Raw genomic sequence first — 6,745 nt, 5'->3', positions numbered from 1 at the left:
GGCAAGGGGGACCTCTGCCCGGGCCTCTTGACAGCAGCTGCAGCTACAGCAGCAGCAACAGCTGCAGGTCAGCTTGGCCAGGCCAGAGCTGGAGGGGGGTGCAGGGTAGAACAAAGCTCCCTTGCCTCATGGGTCTGGCCCAGCTCCCCATGAGGTGAGGGGGCTCTGTTCCACCCTGCACCCTCCTCTAGCTCCAGCTAGGACAAGCCCAGCTGGCAGCTGCTTGCTGTTCCCAACCTCTCCCCACTGGCAGCCTTGGGGGTGGGGCTTGACTGGTGCTCACTGGAGGAAACACAAGTTCCCTAAGGTGCTTGGTTTTAGAGTGCCTTTGTCTATCACCTTATTTGAGGAGGGTTAATTTTTTCATGCAATTGACCATTTTAAAAGTGCTCTGCAGCCATGCACGTGTTATGTCATGTCTGTAGAGCACCTTCAGAGGCCTGATCTTACAAAAAATGTAACTTGTATAAGCCCTGGGTTTAACTTTAGTTGAATCTGTTACAGAATAAATGCCAATTTGTCTTCCATTGGAAGTAAGATAGATTTAATTGCTATTTTAGCATAGCTTTATTAAGATCACCCTTCAATCATAAACACAGAGAGTCTATAGAAGAGAGAGGGAAGCCCCAGGCACCTTCCCTGTCACCCTGTTCCCATGCTGTGCAAGTGTGGGGCTGCACATGCATGGTAGGGAGCATCGGTGATACAGATGGCCTGGTAGAGGCTGATTCCCTTGTTGCAATGTGCAGAGCTGGCCAGATCCATGCCCCACTGGTCACCAGCACCTGTGCCAGGCATGAGCACCCTGAATGCCCCCTCCTGCTGCTGCTGCACCATGGTGGGAGTGCAGTGGGGGGCCACATCCCTCACCCTTCCTCACACCCTGTAAACCCCACACACCCACACTCTGCTCCCACAACCCCCACATATACACAATCCCCAACATACCCTATGCCCCACCTATGCAGCCACACTCCCTCAAAACCCCCCACACCCTACCATACACACATCCACACCCCCGACTCTCCACCATACAGACACACTGCCAAACACGCTCCCCACAATATAAAGAATTTATTTTTTGTTATTATGCAATCACCTCTATATACACAATGCAAACACAAATCATGACAAAAATATTTTTTGTAATAAAATTAAAATATGTTATAGTAGGTGTCTGACTTTTAGTGTATGATTTGTTTTTTTCTGGTTCTAAGATGGCAAGCCCGCCTCTCAAGTAGTATTTCTGGGAGGCCAGGGGAGGGACTTCCAGTGGCAAAGGTCGGGGGCTAGGGGTGGGACTTCCAGTCCCAAGATGGCAACCAGGGGGTAGAGCAACTGTCAAGGGGTGGAGTTACCCATGTGGCCCTCGACAGCTCACCAAAACCCATTAAGCAGCCCTCCAGCCAAAATAATTGCCCACCCCTGTCTTGAAGGATGTGGGTAGTTTTTTGGGATTTTTTTTCTGTTTTAGGACATTAAATAGAAATTCAGAGGGACAAGAATCTAGACTTCCACATGGAAGCAATCCCAGCACTTTTACAGACACTGTAAGCTAAGCTTTGTCTCAAATTGTAGACTGTATCAGCCAGTTTTTAAATTGTCATCTCAGGTTTCCACAGCTTACCTCACTCAAGCAGGCAGGGGGCAGTAGGGCAGGCCCTACGAAGAGAGGCTACAGGACCTGAACCTGTTCAGCCTCCACAAGAGAAGGCTGAGAGGGAATCTGGTGGCCATCTATAAACTTACCAGGGGGCACCAGTGGGGAACGGGAGAGTCCCTGTTCCCCCGAGCACTACTGGGAGTAGCTAGGAATAACGGCCACAAGTTGACTGAGAGTAGGTTCAGGCTAGACATCAGGAAGCACTACTTCACAGTCAGGGTGGCTAGGATCTGGTACCAGCTTCCAAGCAAGGTGGTGCTGACTCCTACCCTGGGGGTCTTCAAAAGGAGGCTGGATAAGCTCCTAGCCGGGGTTGTTTGACCCCAGCATTCTTTCCTGCCCATGGCAGGGGGTCGGACTGGATGATCTGCTCAGGTCCCTTCTAACCCGACCAACTATGAAATTATAAATTATAAGCTCACAGATAGCCCCTCAGAACAAGGTCACAAACCTTCCTCCCTTGCATCACGTTTTACCAAAGTCCTTCATTTTAGTGCCAGACACCATCCCAGTATGTCATGTAGTCATATTTTACCAGTGTCATTGTTACTGTGGTCTTCATGGGATGTTATTGATGTGTTGTCAGTGTTGAAATTTCAGGAACTTCAGTGTTAAGTGTCCCGTCAGTCAAAAAACACCCACATACCTCTTTCTAGCAGTCCCCACCCCATCTCAGGCTTCCTTACCTAACTTCCCCAAAGTCTCTCTCAGCCTTCACCTTTCTTAGTAGAGCATAAATAACACTGTATCACCTTCTTACTGAAAAGTTACTGTCTTATACCCGGAAACACCCGTCTCAGTCATCTGCTTCTAGTCACATGCTTTGAAAAGCCCTGTCCTTAAATGAGCCAGGAAACCAAAATCCTGGCAGCATTTTGCCTTTAAAAGCATGAGTTGCTCTCTAACCCCATCCCTTATTGTTTATTAAACCATCCTATAGAAAGTAGGCCTGTGCGAGTTGGCAGCGATCTGATCCGTCTTCCGATCTGGTCGCTTTGGATGGCCGCAATCCAATCCAGAGCTCCAGACCGGGTTTCCTCCTCGATCTGGCCCAACCAGCTGCGAAGCTTCGGAGCCTCCTTGGAAATCCGGCCATAGGGTATAATGGGGAATCAATGAAATATCTATACCTTTGTTGTTTTTTGTCTGATTTGGATGAAACTTGCAGGGATGGTAGCCACTGAGGCTATCACTCCTGATTATCACTTCTGTAATTTTCACTCCAGAAGGCTATCACTCCTGCAATTTTCACCCCCCAGTGGTACATCACATCCATGTGACATGAGTTTGGCTTTCAAGAATTTGGGGTGCCGTATCCCCCAAATCCCTGCACTGATTGTCTTGAAACTTGGCAGGCTTCATGGTCTCAGTGAGGCCACAAAGCTTGACAAGTTTCAAGAAGATTGGTGCAGGGTTTGGGGGGAACTGCACCCCAAGCTGCAGACAAGCAAAACTCATGACATGGGTGACACTATATGTTAAGGTGCAGCGGGGTGACAGCTGCAGGGATGGTGGCCTCTGCTGAAGCCACGACGCCTGCCAGCTGTTGAGGAGATAGGTGCAGGGGGATTCTGAGGCCCTGCACCCCTAGCTGCTGACAGGCCAAACTCATGACATGGGTGCTTGTGGGACTGACTATGTCTGTCTTGGGGCAGTTGATTGTATTGATTATTTCCTCTCCTTAGTCTGGTTTTGTAGGTGCTAATTCATGGTAATTAAGTGGCTACATTAGCTAGGTCCTAGGTATTGAGCTGGTCCCTGAGTGAATCATGGTTGATTAGTAACTGGTAACACAGTAGATTAGCAGCCAGGCCTGCAGCAGTGTCTCCCATGCCCCAAGGCAGAGACGCATACAATTGCGTAAGCACCCATGACATGAGTTTTGTATGTCAGCATCTAGGGTTGCAGAGCCCCAGAACCCAGAAGCCCTGCACCTATCTCCTCGACAGCTGGCAGGCTTTGTGGCCTCAGCAGGGGCCACCATTGCTGCAGCTGTCACCCTGCTGCACCTTAATACACGCAGTGTCACCCATGTCATGAGTTTTGCTTGTTCATAGCTTGAGGTGCAGTTCCCCACAAACCCCTGCACTGATCTTATTGAAACTTGGCAGACTTTGTGGCCTCAATAAGAGCTACCACCCGTGCAGTTTTGACCCCCCTGTGGTGTAACATATACACGTGGCAGGAGTTTCGCTTTCAAGAATTTGGGGTACAGTTGCCCCCAGACTCCTGCACCAATCTTCTTGAAACTTGTCAGGCTTTGTGGCCGCAGCAGAGACTACCACCCCTGCAGTTTTCACCCCCTATATTGTAATGCCTAGGTGTGACATGAGTTTTTCTTTCAAGAATTTGGGGTGCAGTTCCCCCCAAAACTCTCCACTGATCTTCTTGAAAATTGGTATACTTAATGGTCTCTATAGAGTCTACCACTCCTGAAAATTTCATCCAAATTGGACAAACACCAACAAAGTTATAGATATTTAATTGATTCCCCATTATACCCTATGGCCAGATCTCTGAGGTGGCTGCGAAGTGCTTTGGAAGCTCCGAACTGCTTCGGGAAGCCAGAAGAGGCCAGAGCTTCAACCCAGACATGCTGCTTCGGACCCTGAAGTGTCTGAAGTTTTTCCAGATCTGAAGCTCTGTCTGAAGCCTCGCACAGCCCTAATAGAAAGCCTATGGTAGTGATAATTCTAGATCAGCTTGGAGAATTGGGAGAATGGTTATTATTTTCTATTACATTAAGAGTTCTCCAGAAGCCCAACCACTGGTACTTGACAAACCACACAACAAGATGCATACTACTCAGCTGAAGCTCAGATAAATTCCATTACTGACAGGCAGCCTCTGGTTCAGAGGATGTGATATGGAAAATAAAATAACAGGCATCAGATTGGACTGGGTGGGAACACTTTAGAGCCTTGTGTAGTGAGGTTTGAAACAGGAAAAATCTTGTTCACTTCAGTCATGTCCCTTATACAGTTCAAATTGGTGGGACTGTCTACTTGAATATATTAGGCAGAGTTTGGTCTAGTATGGTCAATATCTTTCATTTAATATAATACTGAGTATACTGAGAATGTTTTACACCACTTCCTTGTTGTTCCCAATGGGCATTGCTCTTAAGTACAACCTACCCACTCAGTTCTACTTGTGCATGCCAACCTTAGAACAGAGGCAGTGAAGCTCTGGTGGGGACATGTCCCATGGCTGCTGTCAGCCATGCCAGAGACAGTGGCCCTGAGAGTAGTGGTGGGCTTCACTGCCTTATTTCCAGGTTTGGCACCTGTGTGCAGGAGTGGGTAGGTAAGAAGTGTTTGAAAGTGATGCTTCCTTTGAACTCTGAAGCAGTGTTATAGACATATTCATCTCATCCTACTAGCAGCATTATGAGCTATTAGCACAGTGTTTGGTCTTGGTGTTTGATTTGTATATGCACACTGTATTTCACTGATGGTTGCTCAACTATGGAAGTCAGTAGGCAAAACCAGTTCACAAAGATATGCTCAGACATAGTTCAGGGAATCAAGAAAAGAACACACATTTGGGTTAAAACATGGGAAGCAAATCCAGTCCCACCTGTCTGAAAGAGACCTTTATTTGTGAATTTATTCAAGGCATTCACAAATAAAGAGTTGTTTATTTGTGAATAGCTTGGAAAAACAAAAATGACAACTGAGTTCAGTCCATCATTTGCAACTTTGAAAATGCTTTGGGGGGAGGCAGAGAAAAGAGGAGGAACAGGTGTAAAAATAAAACACAGTTTAAAAGATGATAATTGTATGCATGTGACCTTAAGACTAATTTAATTAAACAGGGGGAAAAATATAGAATCTTCACTTTTAACTTGGTACAGCTCAGCCTGTAATTTACAGGTACTACAGCTACTGCTACTATTGTTTTGCACGTATAATTTGTCCAATTTTCACGTTCTGGGTATTCATAGCACCCATTTAACATTAGTGAGATTTAAAAGTGCTCACTATTTGTACAGGCTAGGCTAGCACTGTACCATACTATTTCCCACCCAATGTCTCAAAAACCTAAATAAACATTACTGAATTACACTCCATAACATAGGATAGGGAAATATTATTGTCTTTATATGAAGGAAAGGAAAATGACATTCAGAGAGATTAAGTGATGTGTCTGAGTTCACGCAGGAATGCTTTATTTAAGGTAGTAGCACAGTTAGGAATCAAAATTTTAAAGTGATTTCAGGTATTGCCATGAAGCAACTTAAAAGGGGCCTAACTCAATGAGTGTATGCTCAATGCATGATTGACAATCTGGCCTCTTCAAGATGTCTCAAACTGGACACTTAAAAGCATTGGTCATCTTGAAAATAGAAAGGAAAGTTGGGGGCGTGGCACTCTACATTAAGGAGGAATACCCATCCTCACCAATTAACAAAGAATCAGAGGAGGGGCACTCTGAACTGCTTTGGTTTAGAATACAAGGCAGTCAAGAGGAAAGAGACTTAACAGTGGGGGTCTACTACAGACCTCCCAACCAAGGGGAAGAACTTGACCAGAAATTCTTAGGTCAGCTCACGGGGGTAGTGGAGTCAAAGGATGTGGTAGTCATGGGGTACCTGAACTTCCCGGACATCTGCTGGGAAGAGCAGTCAGCCAGATCTGACCGCTTACGTAGGTTCTTAGCCAGAATGCAGGACCTCCATCTAACCCAGGAGGTGCACAGCCCCACCAGGGGAGATGCCTTGTTGGACCTGGTACTGGCCACGGGAGATGAACTGGTGAGGGGACTGCAGGTGCTCGACCACCTGGGCGACAGTGATTATCGCCTGCTGGAATTCACCATCCAGCGCAAGGTGGCAAAGGCCTGCAGCAAGGCAGCAGCCCTAGATTTCAGGAGGGCGGACTTCAATGAGCTAAGGAAAATACTCAGGGAAGCACTGAGGTCCCAGAGGGGAGGGGAGCCAGGTGTCCAAGGAGAGTGGTTGCTTCTTAAGGAGACGATCCTCCAAGCCCAAAGGGAGGTAATCCCAACATGGATCAAAGGGTGCAGGAGGGCACATAAGCCCCCATGGCTCACCAAAAGCATCCGGGAATGTCTCCTAGC

This window comes from Crocodylus porosus, unplaced genomic scaffold, assembly GCF_001723895.1.
Source record: "Crocodylus porosus isolate Cpor-Errol unplaced genomic scaffold, CroPor_comp1, whole genome shotgun sequence".
NCBI lineage: Eukaryota > Metazoa > Chordata > Crocodylia > Crocodylidae > Crocodylus > Crocodylus porosus.
This window is presented reverse-complemented; position numbering follows the sequence as displayed.